Source organism: Adiantum capillus-veneris, chromosome 5 (assembly GCF_014529385.1).
Source record: "Adiantum capillus-veneris isolate H3 chromosome 5, ASM1452938v2, whole genome shotgun sequence".
Lineage (NCBI taxonomy): Eukaryota > Viridiplantae > Streptophyta > Polypodiopsida > Polypodiales > Pteridaceae > Adiantum > Adiantum capillus-veneris.
The window spans coordinates 24473680-24492559 of NC_140935.1; the positions used below are offsets into that span (position 1 = coordinate 24473680).

General features: G+C 42.4%; 1 pseudogene; it reads right to left on the minus strand.

Annotated features, from left to right (window-relative positions):
* Positions 1-5788: 5788 nt before the first annotated feature.
* Positions 5789-8366, minus strand: LOC147457022 (uncharacterized; annotated as a pseudogene).
* Between the last annotated feature and the right edge of the window lie 10514 nt (positions 8367-18880).

Consider the following 18880-nt stretch of genomic DNA (forward strand, 5'->3'; position numbering starts at 1 on the left):
ATTTGATTGGAGTTGAGCCACTCTCTCCTCTATCTCACATTGATGTTGAATCTCTATCATCTCTCATGGTAGAGTGTGGATCTTTGGCAGCTTGGGCTCTATGTCTTCTGCTCACATAAAGGCTCTCTACTCCGTGCCAAACAATGTGGGGTATTTCGCCTCTTAATGGTGTACACCCACAAATAGAATGATCCTCGCTTTCCAACTCCTCTTTCCATGATTAACAAATCCTCTCTACTGAGATCCGAGCTACTCTATCCATCTCTATCTAAAAAAGGTGTGAAGATCCTCTGACTACCCAATTACAACCTTGGTTCCTTCTGATATAAAAAAACCCTCTCCATATATTTGGTTCTCTATATAGACGATCCTAACATGTTCTCATGTGTTTGTAAGATGCCATAGGTCTTGCCTTGAGACTTTGTTCCTCTGATTGTGAGAGGCAAGAATGGGGGGCATCCTTGTCAAATTGAAATAATGGGAGATGGCCTATGTCAAAGCAAGTTGTGTTCTATGAGTTTATGTATGTGGCAAATGGCTTGAAACAAGTCCTCCACGAGCATCAGTGGGCTAGCAGACTCTTCTCTCATGATGTCATGTGGTAGTACATGTTTGCTACGTATCATCCATGCCATGGACTTATGGTCATTGTGTCTAAGCCCGCCAATGAGCAGTTAAAAACGGTGCCCATACTACTATTGCATCCTTATTGTAAAGTGGCTAAAGCGTCCAACAATCACCCCTTCGTATGGGCTTAGATGGGTGGGGGAGGGCACACTATATAATCATGTTAATGTACCACGTGAGTTCAGCAGAAGGGGTTTTAAAATGCAAAAAAATAGGCAATTTAGCAAAGATAAATTAAAATAATGGATTTACTATTCCATTTTGGAAAAATCTTCCTAAAATAAGGGGTCGTTTTATTCATTCAAACATGTTAAAAAAGGGGGTTTTAATTACCCCGGAACGCACATTATATAGGGGGATATTGAATAGTTAACCCTTGTCATTAAATATGTAATATCTAACCAACCCAAATGATTTTGTCATTATCAAAATGATCATTTAATGTGGGATAATAAACGGGAACAAGGGTTAGAATATAGACATGTGCTTACGGATCTATCTCAACACGGGGCCAATGGTAAAGGGGCCCAAATGAGAAATGCTATGTCAAAGAGCAAGGTTAACTAATGGAGCTTAAAAGACCTTAGGGTTAGCTTCATTAAAGACCTCCAATGGTTAGTGTTAAAAGTCCTTTGACCTTAAGCAAGCTAGGGTTGAGCTTGAGGTGGGAACCCGACTTTAACTTGTCTTTGACCTTAAGCAAGCTAGGGCTGTGCTTGAGGTGGGAACCCGACCTAAAATTGCCTTTGACCTTAGGCAAGCTAGGGCTGAGCTTGAGGTGGGGACTCCACCTGAGGTGCTTGTCATGCTTGATGACTAAGGTACTTGAGGTGCATGTCATACTTAATGAGGAAGTTGCTTGAGAAGCTTCCTATGCATGAGGGGTAAGATGCTTGAGTCAAAAAGGGACCCTACACACTTAATGAGGAAGTTCCTTGAGAATCTTTCTATGCATGGGAGGTAAGATGCTTGAGTCAAAAAGACACTTAATGAGGAAGTTGCTTGAGAAGCTTCCTATGCATGGGGGGTAAGAGGGCCTTCTCATAAACCTGTTAAAAGCGCCTTTTCAAGAAACACCTCCTAAAAGTTGGAGGCACCTTTGAAAAAGTGTCATGCTCCCATAGCCAGGCTCCATCCCGGTCACAGTGTGACAGCTTATTGCGAGTATTCACTGTGCGCAGATTAAAGTTCTAAAAATGGGTCTGTAAAGGGTGAGAAAACATGCCATAATCGATCAAACTGCGAGAGGTGGATTCAGAGGGTGGTTCAAGCTCCCTCTAGCCCAGCAGCAAATCAGATTTGGGAGGCAATTTTGACAGGAGTATGGGGTTTTCACTTTTTGGCAAAGGCTTTCTGAGCGGCGCCATTCGCAGGACTATGGGAGGGCGCTCTAAGATGCTTGAGTCAAAAAGAGACCCTACACACTTAATGAGGAAGTTGCTTGAAAAGCTTTCTATGCATAAAAGTCCCAAAGTTAGGGGAATTTTTGACCTAACCTTCCACTCACCCAAGAGGGCACCCCTTTTCTAAAAGGGCACATGGAACACATGTCAGACTCTCACTAAGCTTAACCACATGGGGTGCTTGAATGCTATTGGTTGGGCTAAAGAGGGGTCCAATGAGCTTCTACTTCCATCCAACAAATATCTAGATATTTTCAAGCTCTCTCTCTCTCTCTAAGGGGTAAGGAGGACACTTGTCAAAAGACTACCCATGTACTTGATTGCATGCTACATGTGATTGGTTAGGGGGAGAGGGGTCCAATGAGATTGAAGCATGTGGAAAAGCTACACTCACCCAAAGCAAGGAGGGGGGGTGCTAGGAGGATATACTTCACACATGCACTCATTTCGAAGGACATTCTCACTTGGGAAAAGTTGAGGAACACCACCTCCTTCTCCAAGCTTGTGAGAAGTCAGAGCCTACATCAACACTCTTGGCTATGGAATGCAAATCAACCAAGAGCCATGCTTCAATGCTTAAGCTTGCCATCTTCTCCATCTTCATTACTATGCTATTATGTATGCTAGCAAGAAGAGTAATGATAAGTGAGGAACTCTTTCTTTCTCCTATGAAATGTTTCTTCTTCCTCTTCTCTATCCTCATTCCCCGCTAGCTCTCTCCACCTTTGAAGGTGTTTGAGGCATTGGAACTGAGGCTTGGGATAGTTAATGCTTTCTCCAAATTTTATGTTATGCTTGTGATGCATGAAGCTTTCCATCTTCATTGCATCACGTAGGTCACAAGGAACACAAAGATTGTATTGTGCCAAGTCTCTCTTGATGGGAGAAACTATAATACAAATGCCTATTGGAGGGGAGACCGGCTCCGTATGAATCCGGTCCTCAACTATTGTCATGTTCTCTACACACTCTCTCTCTTGCAAAAGTATTGTTCATGCGAAGTTAACTAAGTACCATGTTTCTGTTGCTACCATCAATTAAGTTCACCCGCTATGCTCACAAAAGTGCTTCACCTAATTTCCTAATTCCGCTACTCTCAAAGTTCATAGGCCATTTCCATTACATTGGTATCAAAGCATTTGGTTTTTCTTTTCTTGCTTAAGAAGAGAGGTCCTTAAGTAGCCTATTAATGGTTGATTTTGTTAATTATATTAGGGTAAGTGAGACTGGGATCTATTATCGGTTTTGTTGAGCCCACTATGTGCGATATGGTGCACACCTTGTGAGCTTTGGTCTTAATAATGGAGTCTATAGACTTGCCTACAGCTTTACCATTATTGAGCCATAAGAAGTCCGAAAGGAGCTATCCCTCGGCAACTTTGCTATGTTAGACTCACCCACTACTCTCTATAATTAACCAATTCAAGCCGTAGGTGCAGATACTTAAGTGCCTATTTTTAAAGGCTAAGAGGAGTAGCAACTAAGGTTTTGAATTGCCAAAGCATACACTAAGTAAATATATACGTTTAATTAACATGGCTGACAATAACCAAGAGAGTAGAATGAACATTGATAACTTTGATTTTGCACATGAAGGTGCCAATGATGATGCCCCCATGTTTGTTAATTATCTTGTTACTAGGTTGCAACAAGCTATGGGCAACCCCTCTTTGCAAGCCGAAGTTACTCAACAACTTCGTGCTTATGGGATTTCCTTTCCTCTCAAAGAGGAGAGAGAGCTTAGGAGGCCTCTTGGTGAGACCCCCAAAAGAAGACTCTCTCCCATATGAGAGGACAAATCCAAAGAAAGAGAAAGTAATAACTCCTTAAGTTCCTCAAAAGATGTGGCTCCATGAAGATGGCAGTATAGACGATCGCCAACTCCTCCCAAGAGAAAACGGTTAACCCATAGTCCTTCTCCTCGTCACTCCAAAAGGGAAGGGAGGAAACAAAGGAAGAAAGGGGCAAGAAAGAGGTCACCCTCTTCTCCTTCTTCTTCACCTTCCTCCTCTACTGATGAAAGCTATGGCTATTCTCCTAGAGAATACAAAAGGCATGGCGAAGGTCACAAAAGCTAAAGAAGTTCAAAGAGGGAGGAAAGAGTATCTCTTTTCTCACCTATGATGGCACCTTTGGTGCTATCGAAAAAGTATTGGCCTTCATCCAACAATTTGATGCGGCCTTTGGAGATGAGGGCTTCACGGAGTCCTCCAAGCTACATCATGTAGCTATGCACTTCCAAAAATATGCTCGTCAATGGTGGGATAGCCTTCGTGGCAACCGTGAAGCCCCAAAGACATGGAAAACTCTACGAGTTTCCATCATGAAGCAATTCCTTGCAAGTGATGCAAAGGACAAAGTGCTTACCAAATGGTGAAGTTTAAAGCTTCTCTCTCATGAGTCTATCCACAAATATGTGGACAAGTTTTGGGATTTACATCTCAAGACTGCTATCTTTCAAAAGATAGACTTTGCCATGCAAAAGAAACAATTCTGGGCGGGATTACCCAAAGAGATGGCCGTGTATGTCAACTCTCAACGGCCTGGTTCTATCACCAAATTAATCCACCACACCAAGGTTGCTTCGCACATCAATTTCCAACAAGGGGCTAGATGGAATGTCAAGCCCATGGAAAATAAAGACAAAAGTGATGCCAAGGGGAAATCCAATGCCCAAAATTCTTACCAAGGCCATTCCAATAACAACAACAATAATCGGTCCAAGGAGAAGAGAGTTTACAAAGGTAAATATAAACTCTCTGCTAAAGAGCTAGAAGCTTTTAGTAAGGACCACAAATGTTTTAAGTGTGGGGAGCAAGGCCATGGTTATCGTCCTTGCCCCAAGAGAATTGCCCGCAATGAGACTCCTAGAGCCTCTATGTTTGAAGCTCCAGAAGAGGATGCTCATTGCCAAGGATTTCTCCTTTCCTATGCTTGGGCAAAGATGCAAGAGCATGATGACTTTATTTTTTTTGACCCTAGCTCAACTCACAACTTCATATCCACGAATTTGACCACTAAGCTAGGCATACAAGCCCACAAGATAGGAGATGCATTGAAAGCCAATGGAGCTATATCCTTTCCTCCTAGGGTGAAGTGTAGGCAGAACTTGGATGAAAGTCAATGACTTCCCTTTGGTTGAAATGGATTTGACTTCTCAATTTTATGGGCTTGAATTTGAATCGTCCCCAAAGCGCCATGTGCTCAAGTCTAGAGGGTATGACAATCCTCCTTAGGTTTGATGGAGACGAAATGATAGAAGTCACAAAAATTACTGCCCTTTCGCCGAAATGGATTTGACTTCTCGTTTAGAATTCAAATTGGAGAGAGATGCTCAAACAAGAGGGAAAACTTGAGAGAGAAGAGAAGATTAACACTAATCATACACCATTAACACACAAGCTAGAAAGACAAGAGAAAGTAGAGAGAACTTAGCTTCCATTAATCCCAATGACCACTACATATGATGTGGAAGATCCAAGCTCCATAGCCACTCCTCTTCTTCTTCTCCACACTCCCTCACACTCTCTTCTCTAAGAATGCCCTTTCACATCTTGTGAATTGACTTATATACAAGGGCTTTTAAAAATGGGCGGCCGGCCAAAAAATGTATAACATGCTGCAGGTATCTAGGCTCATCTAATCATCAATGTACAACTTGGAACCCACTGTGGAGCCCATAAATACAAAAAAATATATGCATACACATATGTGTACACACTAATGGAAGCATAATGCATGTCGTTGATGCTCGCCCGTCAACACTCTCCCCTCCTGAAGCTTTGTCGTCCCCGACAAAGCCATGTCGTGGTAGATGCTTGAGAAAGAATGTGCCTGCAAAAAGAAAAAGGTGGATGAGGTAGCAAGCTTAAATATATGGTGATAAGGCATAAGGAAAAGGCAAAGCACATGTAGTAATGAGTAAATGCAAAGAATTATGAAATGTTACACTTCCATTAAGGAAAAATAAATTGCACTTGCTGAAATTAATTAATCAAGAGTTTTGGTCTTATGAATGAGTCTATCAATTATTTAGCTACGACTAAGGGTTAAAACATTTACTCTAGTACTAGCTAAGTTAGTAAATTTATCCCAATGCAAGATTCCCTAATTATGTCTGTCATAGATTAGCTAACTAACTCTCACAACTCGAAACAAAAACTTGATTTTTTTTTTTACTTGAAGCTCAATGGAAGTCTTTCTCATTTCATTTTTCTTGCTTTTCATTTGTTATTTTTCACATTTTGCAAAATCTTTTGACGTGTGTGCTTATTTGTATACCCGGGCCTTTTTGCTTCTCAAAGAAAAGCACCCACACTAGGAACCTCTAGGGCTCTACTACCATAGGCAATACATGTGCGTGAAGTACCAAATCAAGCCAGGATTTCTCTTCCAGCTTAAGCTTTTACACTTGTGGCACTTTTGTTTTTCATCCGTTTCCTTTGTATTTTTACTAGTGTTCTTTGTTGTTTGGGTGAGAAAGCCTCTCTATGCTTAAAACACTCTTAAGGTTTCAAAAACTCAAATAATTTTACCAACTAGGACTAGTAGTCAAGTAAATGAGTTAACCTAAAGTCATGGCCTCCTAACCTCAAGGCTCATCAATAAAACTAAACTCTAAGTCAATTAACTAAAGAAAGGACAAGTTTATACATCTTTAATGGCAAATAACAAAACATAATTGAATGCACTTAATCAAACCAAGAAGAAGCCACAATCAACAAATATAAATGTACAAAACTATATAGCATAGGAAGGAGTACACCTGGGCATGGGCTCGATGAAGAGGTCGATGTCATGGAAGCTCCTCGTGTCTGGAGATACATCATGTCTACATGGTATAATAAAATAAAACATCTAAGATAGGGTCTAAAACCTGGATATCCAGAGGGAAAAAAACCCAAAAGGAAAAAAAGTGCCTCTGGTATATGCACATAAATCTAGTGCACATATCAATGTGTACAAATCTCAAATCTCGTGCAACTAGGAGTCAAGAGAGAGCTCTCACCATGAAGCATGATCTGCAATCTCTTAGCTCGATCTCTAATAGTCAAGGGCTGGCTAACACCTAGCTCCATATGTAAAGTCTGCTCAACAGCATAAGGAATGGTCGTAGGGTGGGCATTAGCCTCTACTCGAATAGTGTGTGGAAGGCTCTTTGGTAGCCAAATCTGCAATGCTCGCGCTCTCGTAGGGATGTCAGTCTGAGCTCTCCTAGTGTGTCTACGTGTGCATCTAGCTCTAGGACATACTATGTGCTGTGAAGGTACCGACCTCTCTAGGGGTAGTCTCATCTCTCGACATCTGGCTCGTGGAGGTCTCGCTCTAGGGTATGATCTTGTATGTGCTGAGTGTGCTACCGCTCATGGCCTAGGTACCCAAACATGTCTTTGTCCCTCAAAGTAATCCTCTGCCTCAAGTGACCGTCTAAATGTGAGCCAACCATGTGAAAGTCCGTCGTCGGTCATATGGCTCTTTAGAAATATGATCGTGTCATCCAAGGTAAAATCTAGCATGTATCTCGTCACGGGGAACAAATACCTATTGGGTTGTCCTGGAAGCTCTACGTGGAGAGCTACGTGCCTGATCTATCGTGTGTTGCTCCTCAGTGGCACTACTCATTGTCGCAGAGCCTCTGCCTAGAGAAGGCTCTACACATGGCTGAGATGCCTGTGTACATGGTCTCCAAACAAGTCTAGTAGGCTCTATCATATCCCTACATAGGGTGTCAGTAGAGGTCACTCTAGTCCGTGTACGTCCATGTATCTGTGGTGTAACCTCTATCTTTGTGGTGTCAGTAATGTGGTCTCTAGGAACCTGATCTAGAAAAGTACGGCTCGTGGCTGGTCTCCGCTCAATCGGGTGATCTGATCGTGAATCGACACTCGTAGATGGCACTAGGGAAACATCTATATGTGGTGGTTTCTCTCTCTGTGACTCATTGGCTATGACACCGCTATGCAAGCTAAAAGAGTGGGATAACGATGCTGTCGGCTCTGCATCTTCTCTCATAGGGGGATCTACTCTCGTAGATGGCTCTAGCTCGACAACTATCTCTAAGGGCCTCTGTGAGGTCGTCAGATCTAAACAAGGATGCTCAAGGGTAGCTAGAATCGGTGGAGTGGTCTCATCTATAACAAAGCCATCAGAGTCACTCACTCTATGACTCTGTGAGATCTCTCAATGTGTGCTGGAAGTCTCGTGGATAAGTGTGGTAGGTGGTGTAGGCTCCCTAACAATACTCTGACTGGGCTCTAGTCTTAGGGGCTCTACCTGTGGTGGCAGGCTAGGTGCTGGAGCTATCTCTTGTGGCACACTATCATCCTCATCTAGCATCTCCCAAGGTGGTAGAATACGATGTGACAAAAGAAGCCTAGGAGGTGATCTCTCTAGTGGTGTCTCTCGAGGACTCGGAGCTCTCGGTAGCCGTGGAGCTAGCGTGGTCGTCGTCGGTAAAAATAAATCATCATGTCTAAGTTGAGGGGAGTAGGGTAGACCTATAGTCAAAACATATACTGCATGATCAAAATCCCTATAAACTCGCTGGCGTGGATCTCCTATCAAATATGCAAGAAGGCGGGCTGAAGGATCTCTGGATCCACCACTCATCAGGCGTCTATACCTATGACCAAGCTCATCTAGATAGCTCACAGTCTGCTCAACTCTCTGAAGCTCCACTAGCCTAGGATGTGTCTGTGTGTCTAGGCTTTCATCTGGGTGTGCTCGCTCAATGTCATCAAAATCAAGGGTCTCAATCAAGAGATACTGCTCTCTCAGCTCATCAATAAAAACTGCTCTATCGGCCTGTGGATAGGCTCTCACAATCTACCTAGGTGTAGACATCATGCGCTGCGGGGTGGCTAGCCTCACAAAGGGGTGATCATAAGTGTCAACATAATATGCAACCCCTCATGGAGATCGGCCTACTATATGCAAGATTTGACCGTCCATATCTCTCATGCTATCCCTAGTCTCTCTGGTCTCGGACAATGTCTGAAGGGTGGGGGTCAGTGGTCTAGGGGCACTCATATCTACAATGGGTGATAGTACCGGGCCCTACCTCTGGTGCTCTGGGTCTCTATCTGTGGATCACTCTGAGTGGTACACAAAGTGCTAGCAATCGCCGTGTACATCGCTCTAGACTCATGATAGCTCGAAACGCTTGGCGGCAAATCAAGTCTAGGTGAGGAGAATCCTGGCGGTGGTTTCCTGAGTGATGTGGGTGGTGGAATTGTGTCTAAAGGAGGTAAGGCACTCCTACTCAAAGTAGGGCGCTGGGTTGGTCGAGGATCGTAAGGAAATCCACAAGTCAAAAAGTAAAGCTCAGTGCTTGTGGTGCTCATGTAGCATCGGTCTTTAGGCTCGCCAACTAGTGTCACAACATCTGTGGATAGGCGTCTACTAAAAGTGAGACACTCTAATTGATATATGCGTTGAGCACTATCTATATAGATCACTTGAGGACCTACCCGCTGTAATGTAACCTACACAGGATGGTCGAAGGCCTCAAGGCAATCATCTACGTGTACTAGCTCTATCTCCTCTAGCCTAATCAAATGGTCGACCACATACGTGGCGCGATAGTCATCTCTAAATGTGCCATCCCACGTGTCGTCAAGAAGGACTCGTACCATCTGGAGGGTCTGTGTGGGACCAAAGGAAGCGCGGCACTGGACAAAGAAATGTCCATATGTGTCCGTGTAAAAGGGCTGGCCTCTGTGCTCGCCTACAAGTGTGAGCAATGTGTACTCAGAGCACGAAGTGGTCATGGCCATCATATGTGCGCTCTCGGAATGTGATAGGCCTCTAAACCTCATCAACTCATCGAATGTAGATTAAAATCAAAATATGCACTATATCGAGGTTTATGCGTACAATTGGACTCAAATTTGGCAAAACCTAACTCTCGGACGTATCTGCTCTAAATGTGTTTAATCGTGTGTACATGTGCGCGAGCGTCGAGTATGTGGGGTGTGTGATGCATGTGGAATATGTGTGAGAAGCAAAGAAAGAAAGGAAAAAAAAATTCATTTTTTTTCTTTTTAAAGTTTTTTTTTTGGGCTTTTTATTCGGACGCCCATGCACACACTCTTTTTATTATCTTTGTTGACTTTGTTTCTCTTTCTCCCACCTAGATTCTTTCCTCACATGCCTTGTATTTTGTTGACTTTACTCCCTTTCCACATACCTAAAAACAAGCATGTACATGTGCTTGACCCTCAGTCCCTTTGTTTGCTTGTGCACTACACTTTACACACACCCAAATTGAGGATGGCACACACCCCTCTTAAATGATGCACACACCTAAATCAAGTAAGTGCACACATACACCCAATTTAAGTAAATGCACATACACCTAAATCACCTAAATCAAGTAAGTGCGCACACACACACTCAATTTAAGTAAATGCACACACACCTAAATCAAGTAAGTGCACACACACACCTAAATCAAGTAAATGCACACATTGTTCCGAGAAGTGAGACCTATGCGCCTGCAAAGCTAAAAATAGGTTGTGAAGTGCGTACGCTCTCAATTTGGTGAAGATTTTTTTGCAATTAACACTTCAAAATCACACCCAAAATCAAATTTTTATGCATTTTGTATCCAAATTAGGTCGATTTTTGCTTCTCTTTTTGCCTAATTTTGACTAAAAATTAGCATAATTAGCAATAGAATTAAACAAAATTAAGCATATACAATTGATCATCACACTTTGAACTTTGAAAATTATCAAATTTCACATCAATTTGCAATTAGTTACAAGCCCAATTAAGTGTGCACACACAAGCATAATCAAGCACTAATCGCTAATCAATGCACACACATTCTACCAAAAATTGGGCAGCATTTCGGTGCAAAATTGGCAATCGAAAACCATAAACCATATCAACATAATGACCATAATTAATCAATGGTTTTGCATCAAACACATTAACATCAAGATTGCCAAAAAACAAGCACCAATTTGTACACATTTGCCCTCACGTTGGCATACACTAGTGCACATAGATTTGCACCGATTAAGTGCACCTAATCAATTCTCAAACCTGCACTTTAATTTCAGATTTTAAAGTGGGTTAATGAACTCATATTACAACAAGAATCACGTCGATTTCTCCACTCCCAATTGACGATTACACACGTGTGTGTGTAGGCAACTGCTTCACCGCATCTCCACCTAAAAGCACCAATCACGAAGCATCATGTGTAGCATCATTTTTCTTCAAATCAAACACATAATCATGAAGGCAAAACATTCAATTAGAGATTCATTCATGTGTAGCACCAAAAACACACAAGATTAGTGAGTAATTAGACATCAAAATTAGCATAAATCATCCATAATTACACACTTTCTAATCACTCAAATCATGCAAAATTGATGAAATTTCAACCCGTAAGAGTGATGCACAAGCCTCTAATTAGGCACATAAACATGTAAAACACTCCAATTGTTAGCGGATTAGTAGTAAATTAGTGATCAATTAGTGAAAATGAAGAGAAAACATGAAAATTACACACAACAAAATCTCATCACAAATCAACCATTCACCATCACCAATACCTAATCCTAATGAAAATTAGAAACTCAAACCATCACACGGGTGATCCTCTAGCTTAGGCGCTCGATCCCGGCAATGGCGCCAATGTTGGCGGTCATAGCACAGCGCACAAACCACCGACATAATGTCAATCCGGTGGATCGGAACCCGGCTAGTGCATGGAGGCATGGATGCACCTAATGTGATGGAATGAGGACTCTAGGAAGAGGGGTAAAGCAAGAGAGGAGAAGAGGGAAATCTGATGAAGCAAGATCTATGCACACACACTCTCAATCTACACTCTAACTCTCTAATCATGCAGACAATGGTGTATCCCTTTGCCCTAATCTCAAGCACACACACTCTAATCACACATTAAGCATACACAAAGAAGCCTAATGAGAGAAATGTATGCAGCCCACATACACACACACTCTAATCTAGCACACAAGTGAAGCAAGAATGCTCAAATAAGAGGGAAAACTTGAGAGAGAAGAGAAGATTAACACTAATCATACACCATTAACATACATAAGCTTGAAAGACAAGAGAAAGTAGAGAGAACTTAGCTTCCATTAATCCCAATGACCACTACATATGATGTGGAAGATCCAAGCTCCATAGCCACTCCTCTTCTTCTTCTCCACACTCCCTCACATTCTCTTCTCTAAGAATGCCCTTTCACATCTTGTGAATTGACTTATATACAAGGGATTTTAAAAATGGGCGGCCGGCCAAAAAATGTATAACATGTTGCAGGTATCTAGGCTCATCTAATCATCAATGTACAACTTGGAACCCACTGTGGAGCCCGTAAATACAAAAAATATATGCATACACACCAATGGAAGCATAATGCATGTCGTTGATGCTCGCCCGTCAACAGATACTTCTTGAGAACCCAACACTTGATGTTTTCCGCATTACACATGTTCTCAAATGCATAATAAGATCTCTTTCGTGCTTCCAAATGATGCATAGAACATTCATGCCACTTGTGATTGGACGGAACCTCAAGGCCAAGGTGCTCAAAGCTCTCAATAACTTCAAGTGTCTCATTGTTGTACACAATGCATGGCTTGTCCTTATGGTTGGTTTTCACAAGCATAACATTTGTTTTGGATTCATTCACAATCAGTCCACTATGCAAGCAAAAGTTCTCAAGGACAACCATAAGATTTTGTGCATCTTCTAAAGTGTGTGCTAGAAGCACTACATCATCCACATACAACAAAAGCATGATTACTGCATTGCAAATAATGACCTCTTCAACTCGTTCTTCTTGCATAAAGTCAAGTACCATTTGTTCCAATTGATCGATGCATAGACCAAAGAGAGTTGGTGACAACGGACATCCTTGTTTAACCCCCAATAGTGCTTACAATTTTTTTTGAAATTTCTCTTCCCATGCGCAATTGACAAGTCCCCTTCTCATAGACTCAAGAAACCGCAAGCATAAACTCACTTGGCACTTTGAGTTCTTCCATCCTTCTCCACAAATTGTTACATGGAATCATATCAAAGGCTTTCTTAAAGTCCACAAAACAACAATACAATCGCTTGTCTTTCAACCGACTTTCCTCCATGAGAACACGGAGAGTGACAAGATGATCAATGGTGCTATGGCATTGATGAAAACCCGCTTGTCCTTTTGCACTCTTGTCATTGTCTTTAGCCTAATCACTCAATTTCATCTCCATTGTGCACCCAAAAAACTTTTCCATAAGAGACTTTTCCCCTCCTTTATGCAAAGGCTTAACCCAATTAGTACTCCAATCATAAGGCATAGCATGTTGAAGTGCAAGGTTGAACATATCACACATCCACTCATGGGTAAAATCTCCCGTCCATTTGATCATCTCTGGCTTGATACCTTGAAGATATCCCGCTTTGCGAGTGGGCAACTTTTCAAGCCCACCGCATACATCCTCAATAGTAAAAAAAGAGGGCATACATGAGAGTGAGCCATAAAATGGCATTTTTTCCTCATTTGCTTGCTGATATAATTGCTACAATGTGTGTACATATCTACAAAACTCAAGTTAACAAAATTCTCAACCCGCTTTCCCCTCACGTTTCTCCAAAATCTTCCACATGCATGTTGCTTTACTTCCCATCTTCTTCTCTTCTTTTGAAACAATGCCTTGTATATATGCAAATGACTTTGATAGTTTTCTTTGTTCACAGTTGCATCTTTATTAAAGACTTTTAAGTATCTTGACATTCTTTATCAAACCACCTTTTGCGTGATCTATCTTTGTTGATACCATGGAGATTCTTTATGGCAAAGAATTCTTCGGCACAAGACCAAATAAATTTCTTGAAAGCTTCCCATTTAGTTTTGAATGGTGCATCATATTGAAGCTTTGTCATCCATAACTTTTGCTCAACCATTTCAATGTACATTGGTGCCCATTTGAAATCCATACATAGTGATAATTTCTCTTTCTTTTGGCTGAGATTATCATGCCTAGTTGCTTCTCCACATAAAAGGTCAATACGTATGGTCTGATGGGTAGATTTCAGGCTCCATTGGCCAAACATAAAACTCTTTATGTGATACATGATGGATTCTAAGAGTAGCATATAGTCAATTATATTGTCCCCATTATGTTTCCTACATGTAAATCCATTGGTTCCACTCCACAAAGATACACCATTGGCAATGTGCATACCCGTGCTATTACACATGTGTAAAAGTAACTTTCTGTAGTGATCCGGCTCTTTCTCATCCATTGAAGTACGATCATACTCACAGGTGCAAGCGCAAAAGGGACCCCAGTGGCCTCTATGTCAGGCCCATTTATGGAGAACTCATCACGGAGAGTGAACAAGGGGCACCACCTATCTTTGAGCGGCTAGGACGTGGACCGCAGCGATTCAAATAACACTAACACAACACACCGTAGAGAGAGAGAGAGAGAGAGAGAGAGAGAGAGAGAGAGAGAGAGAGAGAGAGAGATGGAGACGTGGACGGAGGAGATGAAAATCCTTCGAAATGTGAGGGAAAACTTGATTCAACATGGTATTTACAAAACCCTTCGTTTTGCGGAGATGGAGACCGCACACACACACACACACACACACACACACACACACACACACACACACACACACACACACACACACACACAGAGAGAGAGAGAGAGAGAGAGAGAGAGAGAGAGAGAGAGAGAGAGAGAGAGAGAGAGAGAGAGACTATAGTGCGTTCTCTAGGGAAATTTCATGTGTGCAAAGATCCTACTCCTGTGCGTAGTGACCCTAGGAGTCAGTGTGTGTGCATGACTTCTCTTTCAAGTGCTGACCCCCCCTCATAGTGACCTCTCAGTGCTCTTTTATAGGTGCAGGTTGCATTAGTTTAGTATAAACTAATTAGGTTTAGGGTCCTAAGCTAGATAGACAAAGCAAACAGTCGAGTCCCGGATGGTTGACTAGTGCTTTGTTTTGGGAGAAATAAGAAAATGATATTCTCCTAGGTGGGCCTTTGTGACCATCACTAGTGAGAGGTGGAATATAAAAATGGTTCCTTTTACAAAGTTTGGCTTGGAAAATGGAAAGTGAATTACTCTACAGATGTTCACTGAGGATGTGCGTTGTGGATGGGATGCTGGCGAATCGCAGGCTTTATTGGTGCGTTGGTATAGCGTGCTCGTCAATTTCGGTGCCGGCTGGGACATGCCTTCAACGTCATTCTTTGATTTGTTTTTGGTCCTTCCCTTCTTGTGCATGTCCTGCGTGTGCGTTGTTGGTGCGTATGTGATTGTGCACGTGTGCTTATGCGTGTTGTAGTGTATGTATGTGTGTGTACATGTATGTGCTTGTGAGTGTGTGTGTGTGTGTGTGTGTGTGTGTGTATGGAAAGAGAGAGAGAGGGCTGAATTTCCTCCTTGTCAACACACACACACACACACACACACACACACACACACACACACACACAGAGAGAGAGAGAGAGAGAGAGAGAGAGAGAGAGAGAGAGATGGTGAGAAGTGTGTGTGTGTGTGTGTGTGAAGAAAGGGAGAGAGAGAGACTATTTTTACCTTGGATAATGGATGAGAGAGAGATATGGCATTTTGACTGAGAGAGAGAGAGAGAGAGAGAGAGAGAGAGAGAGAGAGAGAGAGAGAGAGAGAGAGTTGTTTGCTCTGATAATGGAGGAGAGAGACAGAGAGGGGGGTGCCAAGCAAGAGGGAGAGAGAGACGGTGGTGCCAAGGGTGGCAACCCCTCTGTGAGCGTAAGGAAAAGGGAGGGGGTGCTGACGGCAACCTGCAATAGAAAACACTTTTTATTATTATTAAGTTTATTTTTATAATGCTCCCCCTCTTTGGGGTTAGTGCCCACTGCAGAAGCTTTTGAAATCCGGCCATCATTAGGCCTCCCTTTTTGGCTAGAGGCATTCATGCCTCTAGCTCTGCTTCTAGTTCTCTAGCAGCAGAGTTGGAGGGTTCTCCCTCCTCTGGAATATCTACCATGAACTCCGGATCAAGCCTTAAGAAGTACCTTTTGAGCCTCCATCCATTGATTCCGGTCTTGTGAATTCGACCAGTTACTTCCATCGATTTGTAGCTACCATTGGCGTATTGCCTTTTGATGATGAACGACCCTTCCCATCTGGGCTGAAACTTCTTATCTTTCCTAGTGTCAAATTAGTTGTCGTATCTCAATACTAACATGCCTTTCTTCAGACCCTTTTCCTTAAGCCCTTGATTGAATGTGAGTCAGCGTTGTTCTGCTTGCGTCGCATAGTAGTTGATCACATCTTCCTTGTCTAACTGAAGCGTTTATAGATCCAAGATGTGGTTGCGGAGATGGGCAATTGGGTGCTGTAACTGGCTAGCCATGACTTGCAAGCTGGTTATCTACACCTCGATGGGTAGAATGGCCTCTTTTCCATATACCAGATGGAAAGGGGTGAAACCTAGTGTTGTTCGGAATGTCATGCGGTAGGCCCAAAGAGCGGCCATGAGATGCTTATCTCGATCACTTGTGTGGTTATTCACCTGTTTTGTGATAATTTTACAGATCATTCAGTTTACCTTTTCCACTAGACCATTGCACTGTGAATAGTATGGAATTGAGTGTCGGCGTGGGATGCCTAGCTTTTTCATCAGTTCTCCCACCAAGTTGCCTCTTAAACCTAGTTCTCTATTAGATATTATCTGATGAGGTGTGCCAACGCGGAAACATATGTGCTCAAATATGAACTTCTTGGGCTGTAATGCGTGTGGTGGCTACTCTTCCGCCCATTGGGTCATGTAGTCTACACCAACTAGAATGTATAGTTTACCTAACTGGGCCCTTGGTAAAGGACCAATTGCATCTATTCCCCACTTCTTGGGCTGTAATGCCTGTGGTGGCTACTGTTCCGTCCATTGGGTCATGTAGTCTACACCAACTAGAATGTATAGTTTACCTAACTAGGCCCTTGGTAAAGGACCAATTGCATCTATTCCGCACTTCTCAAATGGGCCATATGAGATGATAGGAGTCTGTGGCTCATAGGTTAGTGTTCAATCACTGGATACTTGACAAGCTCTGTATGTTTTACACCAATGATGTACATCCTTGTTCAGACTAGGCCAAGAGAATCCTGCATGTAGAATCTTTCTACTAGTAATATCTAGAGCAAAGTGGCCACCACAAAGACCATCATGGAAACTTGAGATCACCTTCGTGATTTCACTGGAGATTGGTACTTGCCTAGGGATATGGTCTTTGCCCTTGCAATACAAGGTGTTGTTTATAAGGCGGTATCTTGTTGCCTTTTGGACAAGCCATTGTTTCTGGCCCTTGGTATACCCTTCAGGACATTCTCCTATATCTAAGAAGCTGATATATCAGGCATAACATCACTACCCTGCAAGAGGGGCAACTTCAGTTTGATTGCTCCTATGGGAACATCTTGTATTTTCTCCTTGGCCAGAGCATCTGCTTCTTGATATTTTGCCCTAGGGACATGAAATAACTGCACTGCTTCAATTTTTTTTAAAAGATGCTTAACTTGGCGTAATTGGAAAAGAAAACCCTAATTTTTACAAACCCAAGTGCCAGTTATCTGCTTTATCAAGAGCATGGCATCGCCAAACACATTTAGGTGTTGAACCCCTTTCAAAACACATTGTTCTAATCCAAGAATCAGGGCCGTGTACTCTGCTTCGTTGTTAGAGTGGGAGAGTAGTAACTCTTCAATAGAGAAGAACTTTTCCTTTTTCTCATTGAAAATGACGATGCCAGCTGTAGCCTGGTCTGCTATTATTTTGTAAGATCCGTCAGAGAAAAGAGAGTGAGATCCTTCTAGCTTAGGAACTTCCACCATTGGTGTCACTCCTTTGCCTTCTGTGTTGATCTTTAGCTTCTTCTCATAGTGACGATGAGTAAGAATACCTGCTAGACTAGCTTTGCTGCACTTGCATAGTGTCATTAAGCTCTTATAATCTAACAAGCCACTTAGAGATTCTAGATGAGACATCCATGTGTTGCATTACATATGGAAATACTTCTTCCATTCTTAGAATTATAAATGGGCTAGGCAATAGATAAGAGCGGAGCTTTGTAATGGCAACAAGCACCATGTGCTCTACGGTGGTGAATCCTTTTTCTGATGGGGTCATGACACGATTAGAGAAGTAGATAGGACACATGAAAGAGGTTTGGGGGTCCTTCTGCATGAGTATGGCCCCAAGTATATCACTTCCTACAATGGGGTTAACATAAAATGGCTCATCCCATCTAGGGGGTGCAATGGTGGGAAGTGAAGCCAGGATCTGGTTTCACTTTGCTAAACTGTTCCTCATTTTCTTCACTCCATAGGAAGACATCTCCATGGGTGACTTGTTGTAAAGGGAGAACCATTTGAGAGAGCAAGTGAATGAACCTACTCAAATAACTTACCTTTTGCAGGAAAGAGACCAATTGGTTAGCTGTTGTGGGTAATGACAAAGATACTAAAGCTTGAACCTTGCTTGGGTCAGCCTCAATTCCTTTGGCTGAAATTACATGGCTGAGAGAGTGACCTTGCTTTCACCAATGAGAAACTTATCTATGTTAAGCTGTCCACCCAAGGTTTTCAGCCTAGCCAGGCTATCATAGACCTTGCTCAAATGGAGGGAGCAAGAGTTGTAGATACATAAATCATCTATGAAACCTGTATTGACTTACTAAAGTATGGTTGGAGGACAAAAGTTACATTGGAATGTGGCTGGAGTGTTGGTGAGGCCAAAAGGCATCACTCTGTAAGCAAAACATCCCCATGGTGTTATGAAGGTTCTCTTTTTTTGGTCTTCTTCTGCAATGCTAATCTAGA